We start from the raw sequence: 16,097 nt of genomic DNA, 5'->3' as shown, positions 1-16,097 counted from the left end.
CCTTGAAGACTTAGTTCAGCTTAGGGGAATAAGAAGCCTGAATGGAACTAGCTCAAGGCCCCCAGCATCCCATAAGTGGGAACAATGTAAAGCCTTATACTCCTATTTGCTTTTTTAAAAAAAATCAAAGTAGATATCTTCTTCTTTGATGATTCCATTTTTTCCCCTTTTTTTTCTCTATCCCCTTACTTCTCTGGATGTTTCTTTTCCATCTTTATTTTCTCCCTTTTCTCTGCACATTGTTTAAATGTTGGTGTTCCTTAGATCTTTTTTCCTCTTCTCTTTTTCTTTAACACAATTTTTGGTGGGTGAACTCATCCACTCTCATGACATTAGATACCTTTATTATTAACAAAGATTCTCAAATCTGTTCCATTAACCTAGACTTCTTTCTAAGCTCAAGATCCACATATCAAGTTGCCCAAGGTAAAAATCTCTTTGAGGTACCACAGATACTTCAAACTCAGAATACCTATGACTAGCTCATTGTATTTCCCCACTCTGTTTTCTCTTCCTGTGTCTCAGAGAAGGTCACCACCATGCTCCTAATTTTACAAATTAGAAATTGGGCGGTCATCCTTGTGGTCTTCTCCCCCATGCTCAACATCCAGTTGACCTTCTAATTCAGCTCCTTCTGCATTTATAGAATTCTGATTCTCACATTTTCTTGTATGGATCACTGCCGTAATCTTTTTCAGGACTTCCTGCCTCCATCCTCCAAAATTCTCAAAATGCGAATGTGTTTATGTTACTCTCTACATAACCTTTGGGATAAAATCTGAAATCTTTACCAGTCCTACAAGGACCACTCTGAAGTCAGAGGTTAGGGTGGTCTTGCTGAGGCCAAAGGTTGATAGACAAGGAGAAGAGATTTGATTAGCACAGAGCTAGCCTAGGAGCTAAGGATTTCAGCCTTTGTTTGGAGCTCAATTTGTTATGTGGTGTATGAGAGCAGATTGCTGACCTCCTTTAGGGATAAGTTTGTTTCTGCAGCTTCCTTGGGCACCTTTGGAAGTCTCAGAAACAGCATTAGTGCTACAACAATTTTATGTAAAAGGGACTATTTTCAAAGTATTAATATGCTTTAATCTTTTGCAATTCAGTGTTCTTGGAAATATCCCTTTGCTTCAAGGGATGCTTATTGTGTGGATTACATGTATTATATCAGAAGTGCAAAGAAAAAGGGTTACTTTCAGCTTCTAAAATTCAAAATAAGACTTTAAGCAAGACAATATATTAGGAGATCAGGTTTTGTAGAAAAGGATTATAAAAATTCCTTCAAAATATAAAAAAACTGGGGAGCGGGTGCCTCAGTCCGTTAAGCGTCTGCCTTCAGTTCAAGTCATGATCCCAGGGTCCTGGGATGGAGCCTCAGGGGCAGGCTCCCAGCTCAGCGAGGAGTCGCCTCTCCCTCTCCCTCAGACTTTCCCTATCTCCGTCTGCCCCTCCCTGCCCTCCGTCTGCCCCTCCCCCCACTCGTGCTCACACTTGCGCGCTCTCTCAAATAAAAAATAAATAAAATCTTAAAAAAAGGAATATAAAAGAACTTAGTCTAGAGAAATCAGAATTTAGTGTTTTTTCCATAGTGTAAAAAAGATTTCCCTTTGCCTATGACTTATACCATGAAGCTTGCTCCCCCAGAGTTTTCTTTTCTTCATAGACACACATCTAGATTACAGTTCTCAGCCTTCCTGGCATTTCAGAATAACTGTGTTACTGAGTTCTGGCCAATGGACACAAGTGGAAATGATTTGTGTCATTGCCCCGTTCTTATATGTAGGATCCCTTCAGGGCCAGGAGAAGATCAGAACTACGTGATGGCAGAAACTTTGCCTCTGTATGACCACATACAAAGGCATCTAACCAGGAACACATGCAAAGAACTTCGAGAATACAGGTGAAATACAAACTTTTGATGTGTTTAGCCATAATATTACAAAGTATATATTTTTTATAACAGCTAGTGTTCTCCTAACTACTACGAAGATATTACATGAGCCACACATGTCCCCATTCTGTATTCTAGATATCACTTCAGAGGATGCAAAAAGCCCTTACCAGGTCCAAGAGATTGTGAAAAGGGGAAAGGGAGGGAAGTTGGAGAAGCAGAGTGAGACCGGCAGGCGTGAGTTCCCATCATCCCTCTCCAGGCTTTGGCTTGGACAATAGAGATGCGCGGTGTGTTAGAGAAGTCCAGGAAACATCAACAGCCTAGGGACTTTTGCTTTTCCACACATGGGGAACTCAGGAAGGAGATGCCTCACAGATGGTCCCACATCAAACTGGGATTGACGACATCAAAATACACTCAAAAGTTCAGCAAAGTTGAGGGGTGTTGACGCCGCCAGCATCTAACTCTCCCAAGTCACTCTCAGTTCCCCAGTTGTGGCTGGGATCTAGATATTTTCTCATCCCCTTGAAGGGAAAATCCGAATTCCCTGAGACACTGGCTGGAGAGCTTGCCAGTGTGTAGGAGTGTCGCTATGAAGGAGGGGGTGAAGTGGCTTGAGACAAGGGCTGCAGGGGGTGCAGAGCCAGACCTGCGTGTATGTGGGTGAGTGGTCTGTAACACTAGAGTGGGCAGTGCTGGAACTGAGTCAGCCCGGGACCCTTCCCACCATACAGATCAGCCCAGGAGCTCTGTCAGTGTCCCGACATCAGCTTCAGGTGTCAGGAGGGCACGTGCTCAAGTGGTGGATGAAGGATCTTGCTGTGGAGATGTAGACTGAGAATTGAACAAGGGTCAGGACCTTTCTGCCCCTGCTGTCTGGAGATTACACAAGCCACATACCTTCCCACATTCTGTATTCTAGATGGCACTTTAGGGATGAGAAGGGGGAAGGGCAGAAATCTTCAAGACATAACACGAAGTTATCCAAAGGAGATTTTTAAACCAGTTGGAGAAGGAAATGAAATCCTGGTAGATTGGACACTTAAAACAAATGGAGATGGTGTAAGACAGAAAAATCAAAATATTATAAATGAACAATTTTAAAATGCTGCCATTATTTAGCAATTGATAATTCAAAAAGTAGATTAAGTACATTTAGAGATTAAAGGAACAATGTATTATTTGCATATCTGAGTGTCCCTCAGGTATGATGGTGAGTCATCTGCCTCCTGGCAGATGACTTTTGTTTTATGTTTTGGGTTTGTTTTTTTTTTTTAAATAGAGTCATCTCTTCTACCAAAGCAAAGACCTCTTTCTATTTTCTTTTCCTCTTTTTCCATTTTCACTTCTCACCTCAAGTCATCTTTGCTCAGCCTTACCCACACCCTACATCTCCTGATGTGAAGGAAACGTTTTTTTATTGTATGCAAGGGGCCCACACTGGGCTTTGTTCCAGGCCCCAATTTGCCATATATATTATATATACATATTTTTTTTCCTTTCCTTTTACCTTTTCTGAAGATAAGAAAACTCTTACTGTCAAAATGTCTTATAAGTTTCTGGGTAGAGGAGAGAATTTAGAATTGTGACAGTTGTCATTTCTTGAGCTTGTGTGAACTAAGTCATGCATGATGATATCTCTTCATTCTATTGTTTTTCCAGTTCAGCTTTTTTTTTTTGCATTGATAACAAGTGGTTGAATTTAAACTTAAATTTGGATCCCTCATTCTTTGTTTAGGATGTCTGCAAAAAGAAATCTTTATGATGCAGCACTGAAATGAAAGTAAATTCTGTATAGAGAAGATTGCCTATCATCCGCTAAATGATGGAATCAGAGTGCCAAACTTGCCAAATCTCTTGCAACAGATAACAGGCTTTGCAAAGCAGGAAGAAGTTAGCGTGGTGAATTTGTTTTCACATAGGACCTTGATTTGGTTATGAAATATTGATCTGTTAAAAGTTTCTGACTGGGGCGCCTGGGTGGCTCAGTTGGTTAGGCAACTGCCTTCCACTCAGGTCATGATCCTGGGGTCCTGGGATCGAGCCCCACATCAGGCATCTTGCTCAGCAGGGAGCCTGCTTCTCCCTCTCCCTCTACCTGTTACTCTGTCTGCTTGTGCTTTCTCTCTCTGTCAAATAAATAAATAAAAAATCTTAAAAAAAAAGTTTCTGACTAACTTCTAAGAGAAGCTATTTGACTTCTAATACTATGTAATTTAATAATGGAAAAAAACAAAACTCTGAGTCTAACCAAATAGGAAATGCAGAGGAGGAACTCTTAATATAATTTGATATGGGTTGAAATTTACTGTCAATTTTAAAAAAAGTCAAGACCACAGGCACCGGTGAAAGGCTAAATATAACCAACCACCAAATGACAGAAAGTGATTTAGAAGGCCAACTAGACCCTCTAGACTTTAATAGGGAAATATTGTCAAGAAGATTTAGATGCAAATTCTGATTTAGGTATTGAAAAGAGGGAGTTTAGATTGATAAATGAATGATATTTTTAGTTGGTTTTAAAAGAAATGAATACATTTAGTGTAGAGTTTCCATTTTTCCCTTCAAAGCTCTTATAAAGTAAATTGTGTGTCTTAGAATCAGGGGCCTCTTGGGCTTAAAAAAAAAAAAAGTGGAATAATACTGTTCCCGCTACTTCACGAAATTGTCTCTGCATTCCAGTGTCTCTCTAATCGCTCCCCACCTGTCATGGTACATTCCAGCTACCCCAGCCAGTTTCCAGGTCTGTAAATTACAGTGATTTCTCGATTGTTCATACCTTTTGTGCGTTCTCTGTTTGGCTTGCTTTGTCCTTCACCCTGCCCTCAAGTGCAATTTCCCTCGCACACTCTTGCTTCTACTTGAAGACTCAGTTCAGACATCACTGCTCTAGAAAATCTTCCTGACTGTGTACCATTTCCATACTGCATCCTGTGCTTATCTCTGGCACTGCATTTATAGTGCAATCTTATATTTTTACTTGTATCAATTCAACAACATACAAACAAAAGCAAACATATTTTTCATGCAGCATGGCCCCTAAATGGAAGCCAAATTCTTCATCTGGTGCTTAACTGAAGAATCTATGATCTGTTTCTATACTGGGGGTGTGTGATCACACTGTGTGTGATAGATTCACTGGGCTATTACAGCTTGTTGTATAGAGTTGCAGGGCTCAGTTTTCAAAAAAACCAGAATTCATTCTAGATATTTTAAGCAGGATGAACTATATAATTCAAGGAATCAGGCCCATACATATTCATTAGAGTGCTAGAGACTTATGGCTGAATCTTTCAGAACAAGTTCCAGAATAGTACTGCTACCTGGCCTGCCAGGAATACTGTTGCCTCTTTCAGAGCAGGGAAGTGGAGTTAGGAGCCCACTACCAACCTTTTGAATTCAAGAACAGACTGGCATAGCTGCCGTTCGAGGCCCAGAAACCACACTATCCCCACTGCACCCACCTCCGGACCCCTTCCGAGCTTGAGATGGACTCTGGAACGCTGCTGGGGGAAAACCCAGTTTCCAGGACTGTGCCTCTGAACAGTAAGCAGCAGGAAGATGGGCTCTTGTGGATTCAGTATCATGTAAAGGCCTAAATGACTGAGCCACTCTGCAGCTGGAAACCTGACAGCCAGGGATTCTGGGCTCTCCAACTGCTGCAGGTCAGGAGGGCACTCTGCAAAGCTGAATTGGATGCAGAATGCTAATTTCCTATATCCACCATAACCATGTGTACTATGCATTTCAAGCAATGTTGGGACCTTTCTTGGGTAATTTTGTTCATGCATTAAAACCTGCATCTCACATAACTGCAAATACACCCTATATTCTAAACAATGGCCTCTTTGTCTTTTAGTAGACTTTCAGCTCTTAACAAACTGTGCTCTACTCATTTTTGGAATGCGGTATCTAGGACTTTGTCTTGTCCAATGAAGGAATGAATGAATGTATGAATCAATAAGCCAGTGAATGATGGAAACGTGTCCTTTTGTACTTTTTTGAATTGAGAGATCCCTTTGATTTTATCTGATTCAGTGGTTCTCAATCAGGGGCAATCTTGCCTCTCCTGGAGACATTTGGCAGTGTCTAGGGAGATTTTTCAAGTGTAACTTTTGGGGGTGGGGAGTACTATTAGCATCCATTGGGTAGACACCAGGGATGCTGCTGAATATCCTACAATGCCCAGGACAGCCCTCTGAAACAAAGAATTATCCAGTGCAAAATGTCAGTAGTGCCAAGGGTGAGAAATCTGCCTCAATTACTTCTTTCCTTCTCTTCTGTCTGCCACAGTATTCTTACGTCAACAGATCAGAATCCTTGAGGACTTGGGCTTCCTCAGATTTCAAATCCTCAACAGTCTCTTTCTTCTTTGGCAGAGGTTTCCTCCTGTCGTCTCTCATTCCATGTTAATTATTCTATTACTACACATATTAATCAATAGACCTCAGGGACACAGGCTGGCTGTCAAGTCCTTATATTAGCATGTTGCTAGAGGAAATTTTTGGAGTGTCACTCCTCAGTTTCTTTTCTTACTTAATCTTACAGGTCTAGGTTTGGAATTAAAATTTCATTCCACTTAGAAAATGTCTCAAGAAAGTGAGATGCCATGCTAATATATTTTGAAATTTGATGGGCAATATACCAATTTTACTGAATTAGTTGATTTTTTGCTTTTTTAAGACTCTTTTTAAAAAATGCATGACAATTGGGCACCCGGGTGGCTCAGATGGTTAAGCGTCTGCCTTCGGCTCAGGTCATGATCCCAGGGTCCTGTTATCGAGGTCCGCATCAGGCTCTCTGTTAGACGGGGAGCCTGCTTCTCCCTCTGCCTCTGCCACTCTCTCGCTCAAAAAAAAAAAAAAAAAAATGCATGACAATTGTCTGAATCCTATCCCTAAAATAAGCTTCCTAGAAAAATCCAGAATTTCTTTTAGTTGGCAGAAATATATCCCTTTTCATAATTACACACTTCTGGGTGTATAAGTATGTCACAATTAAATAATTATCATTATTAAATAATTGTCATAATTAAAACGTAAGTATTTAGTCATAATTAAAATCATTTTTATCTGTGACTAGAATAGGAAATCAATATAGGTCTTAAAGCCAGAACTATATAAAACTCAGTTTATGCATCCAACAAATCTTATTGAGCACCCACTATTCCCCTCCACTTGATGTTGAGAAAATATCAGTGAACAAATTATACTAAGTCTCTACCCTCATGGGGCTTACCTTACTTAGTTAGAGTCTCCTGGCTAGCTAATCACACTAGTAGGATTTAATTACAAGTCCTATTTTTTTTCTTTCATCCGGTAGCTTCCTCCATATCTCTAAAAATGTATGTTTACTGATGTTTTTGATTTACCAAGTTTGATTTGTTAAGATAGAGGAACTCTTGCCTTTTTTAAATTAAGTTTTTAATTTAATTCCAGTAGAGTTTCCATACAGTGTTATACTAATTTCAGGTGTACAATATAGTGATTCAACAATTCTATACATTACTCAGTGCTCATTATGGTAAGTGTGCTCTTTATACAAGTCTCACTTTTGAAAATCACAAGTTGATATGAAGGTAAATAGGGAATCTGACACTATTTCTCAATCAGGAAAGAGTTCCTTTAGAAAATAGTAATTAAGCTCATACCTGAAAGAGTAATAGCTAGCTGTGCCTAGTTTGGAAGAAACAGCATTTCTGGCAAAGGCATATATAATGTCTTGAGGCAAAAAAGAGCTTGTTTGTTCAGAAAATACAAAGAAGGATTTTGGATTTGATACTCAGTACTGGGATGCCATGAAATAATCTTAGTAGAGGAATGATTTGATCAGAATTACATTTTAAATGATTACTGTCATTGCCATATGAAAATTGAGGTCGGGGCAAGGAAAAATGGGGTAGAAGAAAAGAAGAAACTAGTTAGAGGTTAATTTGAGTAGCCCAGGTGAGAGATGATGGTGACTTAAGTTGGAAAACAGATGGATTATGGGGCAGAGTCAACTGGATTTGTGACTGATTTTTGCGGGTAGTAGTGGCAGAGAATCATTGAAGGAGAAGGATGTGTTAAGGATGGCTCATGGGCTCTGGCTGGAGCATCTGGGAGGATGTTGATACCATTCACCATTATAGGGAACGCTAGAGGAGAAACATTGTTTTGGGCAAGGGGGTTATAGATAATAAGTTTATCTTGGGACATGTTGTATTTGAAATTCTTTTAATATGTTCAAGTGTCCTGCATGGAGATATTCTAAACATTTGTACGCATGAGTCTGTAACTCAGAAGAGCAGTCTGGACTGCAGACATGATTTTGAAACCACTGCTTACAGATGGTGTTTGAAGATAAAGGAGTAGATGAGAGCACTTCGGCAGAAAATTGAAGAGGGCCCAAGGCTGAGCCCTGAGGAAGGTCTGCGCAAAAAGCTTGGGTAGAGGAGGAAAAGTCAGCACTGCCGCCTGACAATGGTCAGAAGAAAATGAGCCAAGTGTAGGGACATGGAAGGATGGAAGGCAAGGGAAGAGTTGCTTGAGGGAGCAGTAGAAACCTGTGCACAAAGGAAGCAGGGGCTTCAAATAGGATAGATATGAACATTTTCATTGACTTGGCAACAGGCAGGTCAGTGGTGACTTAATGCTAGACTTTAAGTGATAACAACAGAGGGCAGATTGAGAAGCCAATAGAAGGAGGGTGTAGAAATTGAAGCTGTAGCTATATGTTTTGTAACTGGGAGAATAGATACAATTTTAGTTGGAAAATTAGTTTTACAGTAAAATTATTTTCGTTTTCTCAGGTAAGAGAGACAATGGTAGGTTTATATGATTATGGAAGAGGCCCAGTAAAGAAGGCGAGTTTGGAGTTACATAAGAAGCCATGGATATAATTCAGAGGGGGAAGTTCCTGAGAAAGTGGGAGGACATGGGATTCACAGCACAGATCAAGAGATTTTTCTATGATAGAAAAGTCTTTCTATTTAGTAGCAGGAGGGGAAAAAGAGATAATGAATGTGAAGTTTAGAATATTTGAATATGAGTTTCTTCTAGAATGAAATATGACTTAAATCCTCTAGAATGACCACTCTTAGGGTTCTGAGGTCATTGGCATATCTACTTCCTGAGCTTGAAATTAGTATCCATGTTGTTGGGAGATTAAGTTGCAGGAGGGCATTTGTGGATGCCTTCCTACTAGGGGAGTGTTTCAGAGATAAGATGCCAAAATCTTGTTTGAAGTGAGATGACATCTACGTCTTTCCACTGGCATGGAGATATTGAGTACATACACATACTGCAGGTTGCGCTTCTCACACCCAGTCCCCCAACCCCAGACAAACAACCACAATGAAATTTGATGGGCACCAAACAAGCATGAGAATCCTGATGTGCTGGTAGACTTCATCAGGACAGGGAACAGTTGGAGGGTAGGTTTTCCCTCCCGTTCTAGACAGCACAGGAATAGAAAAGGGTCACTAAGCCCCAAAGATGCAGAGGCCTTTTTGGCTGGGATCATGGCAGTGGCAACACATCAGTAAGAATTGGCAGCTGCAAGTAACAAAAAAATTCAACTGCGGTGGCTTCAATAACAAGGGTTTATTGCTCATACAATAAGAAGTGGAGAGGTACGGGGCTGGTATCCTCCTGAGTCTCTCCGTTCTTCCTCCTGTTCATCTAAGTGCTGGAGTTCCAGTCATTACGTTTGCTTTCAAAGCAGGAAGGAGAAACTTACACGTGCTTACCAGTTGCATGTGTCTCTTTTTATCAAGAAAGAAAACTTCCCCAGAATGCCCTCCAGCAGATCTCTGCTTCATCTCGGGCCAGGGATAAAAAGAAGCTGAGAAAGTATATATTTGTATATACAAATACAGAAATGTAGTTGGGGGGCATCATGGGAGAAGAAAGTGAGACATGGCTTTTGGGTGTCCCGATCAATAGGGCCTGCTGCTTAACAATGGGCAGCCAAGAAGGAGATAGCAATTCTCAAGAAGTGGAGGCACTGAAGTCTGTGGTGGTCACAGTGGCGGGCCAGGGCCAGGGCCAGGGCCAGGGCCAGGGCCAAAGTAGGAGGCAAGAGTCATCACATGGCAATGGCTCCGAAGAGCTTGAAAGCAGGTTGGTGTCTGCAAAAGTGAGAAGAATCACCTGGAATATAAAAGCTCTGTGGGCTTTGAAACCATTCCCTGAAAGCCTCAGGACAATATCATATCTGTTTACCTACCAACATATTACCAAGTACTTAGCATGGAACCTGGCATATAGTAGGCTGCCAGTGATTGTTAAATTAATTTATGAATAAACAAATCATTTATAACCATGATGAGATAAACTCAAGATGACAGTAGTAGGAATCTGGCACTGCCTTGCTCAATTTGGGAGTTATTTGAATGGAGTTGGGACTGATTTGACAGTTAAAAAAGGTGAATTTTCACAGACTGGGAGGAGGACATATCTTCTTAATTTTCTTTTTCCATGTATGTCCTGGAAGGGGGCCTATTTAAAGAAACACACAGAACTGAGGAGCTTGGGATGGAGATTTGTTCCAGGGCTTTGTTAAACTGGGATTCTTACCCCCTGTAGAGACGGCAGAAGAACACACTGGGGAGAGGGATCTGGTGGAGCCCAGCCTTATCATGTCCATAAGTGCCTTTCTTGTCCTTAAAGGATATTCTGCACATTCGGTTAACAAGAGACTAGAAGAGCTGGCTGGGGAAATTTCACTCGTGATTAAAAATGCCATTTATCTATGAGCTGAGCTTGTTTCAATAAAGTAAAAGAGAAATGAATCTGATAATGCCTAGGTCTTTGGTTCATTTAGATGGGTCATAGTGAATTGAATCTTTCCAGTTTTTTTCAGTCTTCTTTAAGCTGTTCACTTATATAGTATTCCCAAAGTTATAAATATATTGGACTATATTTCACAATTGTGAAATTTCAAAATGTATGAATTTTTTAAAAGACAGAGAAAAGGGGGAGCTACATAAGCTATCCTGTCTCAGATTCAGTAATTTTTAAAATTTAGAAATTTTTGTATAATTATTTTGTCCATGTCATTCTTGACTTTATTTTTCATTGTTGCAGATGACGGAATTATGATCAGTGTTTCTGCAAAACATGCTTATTCTAAAAACCATTTTCAGTGAACTGGACAAAAAAAAAAGGCAACCAAAATGCCTTCTAGCCCTCCTTAGAAATTAAAAAAAAAAAATTTAATTTGCTGGAAGCCATAAAGCAACCAGGCTATTAGAGCAAATAAAGAGAAGAGAATTAGATTAAGGCTCCTTTTCATATATTTTCTCAGGGTGGAGAGTTCTTTTCTCAATTGAGAAAATATAGGGAAATAATAAGTAAAAACAACTACAGTTAATATTATTTTCCTAGCTAAATTATAACTTATTCCACTCACCTGTATCTGAAATTCAGACTAAGAACATCCAATTGTCTTCATTATACAAAATAAATTCTATAATAAAATTTTATTCTATATTACGATTAGTTCTGTGGGAAAAAATGAAGGTTGGAATAAAAAAAGAAAGATATGTGAGGGGAGTAACATAGGGAGATGGACCAAAAATGGAGGAAGTAGTGAGTGTTTGGGAAAGTGTGTTATGGACCTACCCGAAGGAATTAATCAGAATGGAGAAACGGTCCAGGATCAGATATGTACATTTAAACAGCCATACAAGGGGGACAATCTGAAGGTGAAGTAAGGTTGCTGGCCTGAGTTCGATACAGAAGTTGGGACCTGGGGAGGGAAGGTTGTGGAATGGACGCAGCAGCAGACAACCATGAGGGGAAGTTGGAGCAGGAAACCGGGAGTGGTCATTAATTTTATTGTTGGCTTGACTGGGCCACAAGATGCCCAGATGGTTAAATTATTTCTGGGTGTGTCTGTGAGGGTATTTTTGCAAGGGATAAACATTTGAATTGAACTAAGTAAAGCAGATGGCCTTCTCCATGTGGGTGAGCATCATCTAATCTGTTGAGGGCCCAAACTGAACAAAAAGGTGGAGGAAGCTTGAATTTACTCTCTTCCTGACTAAGTGAGCTGGAACACCAATCTTCTGCTCTTGGTTTTCCTGGTTCTCAGCCTTCAGACTTGTACTATAGTCTATTCCGTTGGCTCTCTGGCTCTCTTGTTTTCGAAGTACACCACTGGCTTCCTTGGGCTTCCAGTTTGCAGACAGCAAATTGTGGGATTTCCCAGCTTCTGTTATCATGTGAGCCAATACCTTACAGTAAGTCTCTTTATATATATTTATATATTTTAAATATTTTATTATATATCATATACTATATACAATTATATATTTACATATAATATGTAATTTATATTTATATGTATTATATTTATGCATTTATGATATATGTAATATATTATGCATGTGATACATATATAACATATGTGATATTTATATATATAACACCTGTATTTACATAATATAATATATAAACATTATTAATTATACATATAATTTATATCATATACTATATATTTATATTATATAAATATTAACTATTAAAATAAATAAATAATAAATAAATAAATAAATTTAATTGGCTCTGTTGCTGAAGAACCTAATATGCCAAGGATACCTAAACGTGGAATCAGGGAGAATAGGGAAAGGTCACTGGTAAGGTGCATTGGCTGAAGCCAAGTGGGAGAAAAGAGGAAAGACAGGTAAGTCCACATGACTTTGGTTGGCAAGTGAATTTATGTGTGACCACACGGGCTGCTACATCATCCTAAGAAAAACTGAGATGGAGGGAAAAAAGAGGGAGAGACATAGAGACAGAAGTAAAAAGGAGGGAGAAACCCACAGGTGGAAAAACTAACACTTTGTCAAAAATACAGAAAGAGAGATAAGGAAAGAGAAGCACTGCTATGTTCTAAAGACGATGGTGAGCAGGAAGATCAGCTAAGAGTGGTTCACTCAGTTTTATGTTAAGTAATTAATACATGTTTCCTGTCAAACTCTAACATATGACAAACTTTAACATATAGGCTACTTAAAAATTATTCATAGTTCTTCAACTTTTCAAAATACTTTAACATTTAGAGGTACCATCTGAGGCTTTTCCTAGAAGCGGTTTTGTGTGTGTGAGTGTGTGCGTGTGCACATATTTGCTTATTATTGTTATAAATTTTTTTAGCTATAGCTGTAGTAACCAGAACAATATCACTGACAGTGGGCAAGGAAATTAATCCAAATTGATGTAGATATATATATACCCAATATATATGTGTATATATATTTGAGACTATATATACACACATAGTATGTATATATGTGTATATACATGCACATATTGCCATGTAATATTTGCACCTGACCCCCGGTAAAATGTTCAGATAATAGAAGACGAACATGGCAAACTCTGGTGTGAGAAAGGTCAGAGTTTCAGAGATAATGGAACACGGACTACATGACCTCGGGAAGGAGACTTCGGTTGGGTGGTAGTAATGGCAGATTTCTTATCTTTGATCAGTGCATTGCCCTAGTTTAAGGAACATTACAGACCCCACACAGATGGTGAGAGGCACAGTTAAATGTGTCTTTGACCACTAAGCCAGTGCATTTTCTGCTACATCTTGCTATCCTGTTAGCTATCAGAATGCAGTAATTCAGTTGGCCTAAAGAGTACCAGGCCCAACATTTGGAACCCTGGGATCTGGTCCAGACTGGGTATAAGCTGGGGAACTATGGGCAAGTCACTTCCACCTCTGAATATCAGGTTCCCCCTCAATGAGTTGAACTAAATTTCTGGTCCTCGATCTTTTTCTTCCTCAATTCCTGGCTAGCTGCTTCCTAGCCATTCAGTTGTAATAATAATAGAGTTCTATATTAGTCAGCATTCTGCAGAGAAACAGAACCAACAGGATAGATATGGATATACAGAAAGAGATTTATTTTGAGAAATTGGCTTATGCAATTATGGAGGCTGAGGAGTCCCTTGATCTGCCATCTTCAGGGTGGAGGTCCAGGAAAGGTGGAGGTGTAGTTCTAGTCCAAACCTAAAGCTCAGAGAACAAAGGGAGCCAATGGTGTAAGACCCAGTCTGAGCCTGAAGGCCCAAGAACAGGGAAGCTGATGGTATAAGTCCTGGTCCAAGTCCAAAGGCCCTAAGACTAGGAGCACTAATGTCTAAAGGATGGATTCCCTAGCTCAAGCAAAGAGTAAATTCACTCTTCCTCCACCTTTTTGTCTTATTCAGGCCCCAACAGATTTGATGATGCCCACTGAAATGGGGAGGGTGAGCTTCTTTATTCAGTCTACTGAATCAAATGCTAATCTATTCTGGAAACATCTTCACAGACATACCCAGCAATAATGTTTGACCAACTATCTGGGCATCCCTTAGCCTAATAAGTTGATATAAAATGAAAGATCACAAGTTATATGGAACATTTATTAAGTACTTACTATTTGTCAGATGCTAAGCTAAGTGCTTTTCCTCATTTCATCCTCAGCACATAATTTTGCATTATATTCTATTATTATCCCTAATTTAGAGTAAAGGAATTTGGCTCACAGAATTTAAGAAACTCAACAAGATCACACACCTAGTCAGTGACATAGCCCTCATTAATTCAGGGCTATCTAATACCTAGGTGTTTGTTCTTGGTCCCTACATTATGCTGCTCCTTATAGTTATGATTCTCAAATGGAGTAGGGATAAGGTTATGTCCCCAACCCATAGACATATGATATTGGGGAGGGACTAATTTGCAAAAATCTACCAGGAGATTTTAAAAGGCCTCTTGGAGTTACCCCCACCTGAATATCACTGAACTAGGTAATCTTTAGGCTTCTTTTCACAGCTAACCTTTTTTTTGTTTTTTTAAATTCAAGTATAATTAACATACAATGTTATATTAGTTTCAATTGTACAATATGATCCAACAATTCTATGCATTACTTCATAGCTAACCTTTTAGGACTTTAGGATCCTGCTGCTGAGAAGGAATGAAACTTTTATTGTTACTGGCTGCCATGAGACTGAATCTAGTAAATTCCATGGCTCTTTGTTGTCCTCTAATGGCCTATTTGAATGCACCAGTTGCGAGCTCCGCTTTGCCTCCTTCAATAACTCACTGTCTTTAGACCAGCCTCTGATCAGAAACTTCATTAAATCAGCCCCGATTTGTCTTCTGATCATACCTCTTAGATAACATGTTGAAAATGCCAGCAGGGCCACCTAAGGTGCTCCTCTAATTAGACTGCCATAGGCATAATTTTGTTAATATTGCTCTAACAACAAATAGCCATGTCACTGATGGCTATGATCCAATTATAAACTGTCCATCAAGCAATTATTACCTTTATAGGTGGCAAATATAAGTTGACCGAGGGTCATTATAACTGAGAGTGGCACCCACATTTCACTTTTCTGATACCCAAAAGGTGTGTGACATCTTCCATCAGGACATTGTCTTGTGGGAACACCCGTTCTGAAGAGACTGGTGGAAAGAATATAACATCAGAATCAGGCTATCGCCTGGGTACATTTTCATGCATTTCTTTTCCTATACTCAGTGGGAGCTGGGGAGAGGGGGAGTGTTTAAACATAGGCGGGACCCTTGACTAAAGAAAAAATTGGAAGAGTCCTGCTGAGAGCTGTTCCTGGAAGCTGTGCAGATTCCTTAAAGCTAAAATGTAACTGAGAGTAGACAAAGGATGACCATCCCATTTGATGAATCAGCCCATGGAGGTGTTGCCTTTCTTGGTATTTTCAGAGCACATGGCCTGGTGCCTTACCTCTGCCTGGTCTGGATTTCCTTACTGTATGAAGGGCTGCAGCAGAAACCCAGCTATTTCTCACTTCTTTGTTGCTGTTGTTGTTTTTAAGATTTTATTTATTTATTTGAGAGAGCGTGCAAGCAAGCAGGGGGAGGACAGAGGGAGAGGGGTTCTCAAGCAGACTCTGTGCTTAGTGCTGAGCCCACTGCTGGGCTGGATCTCCCAACCCCGAGAACATGACCTGAGCCGAAATCATAAGTCAGCTGCCTAACCGCCTGAGCCATCCAAGCGCCCCTGTTTCTCACTTCTCCTGGGAGTTTTCATTCTCCTTCTTCTTGTCCGTCCCCCCTCTCCCTGACTCTGCCTCTGGCTCGGATGCATCTTCCCACAACCTACACCCTTACACTGCAAGCGTCAGGTGAGAAGATGGGGTGGGAAAGGGGAAAGATGAGGGGATATGCAAACCTACCCTCTCTT

Source organism: Callorhinus ursinus, unplaced genomic scaffold (assembly GCF_003265705.2).
Source record: "Callorhinus ursinus isolate GAN/ISIS: 27379988/994484 unplaced genomic scaffold, GSC_fseal_2.0 scaffold1, whole genome shotgun sequence".
Taxonomy (NCBI): Eukaryota; Metazoa; Chordata; class Mammalia; order Carnivora; family Otariidae; genus Callorhinus; species Callorhinus ursinus.
The sequence above is the reverse complement of the archived record's forward strand: the minus strand, read 5'-3'. Positions refer to the sequence as shown.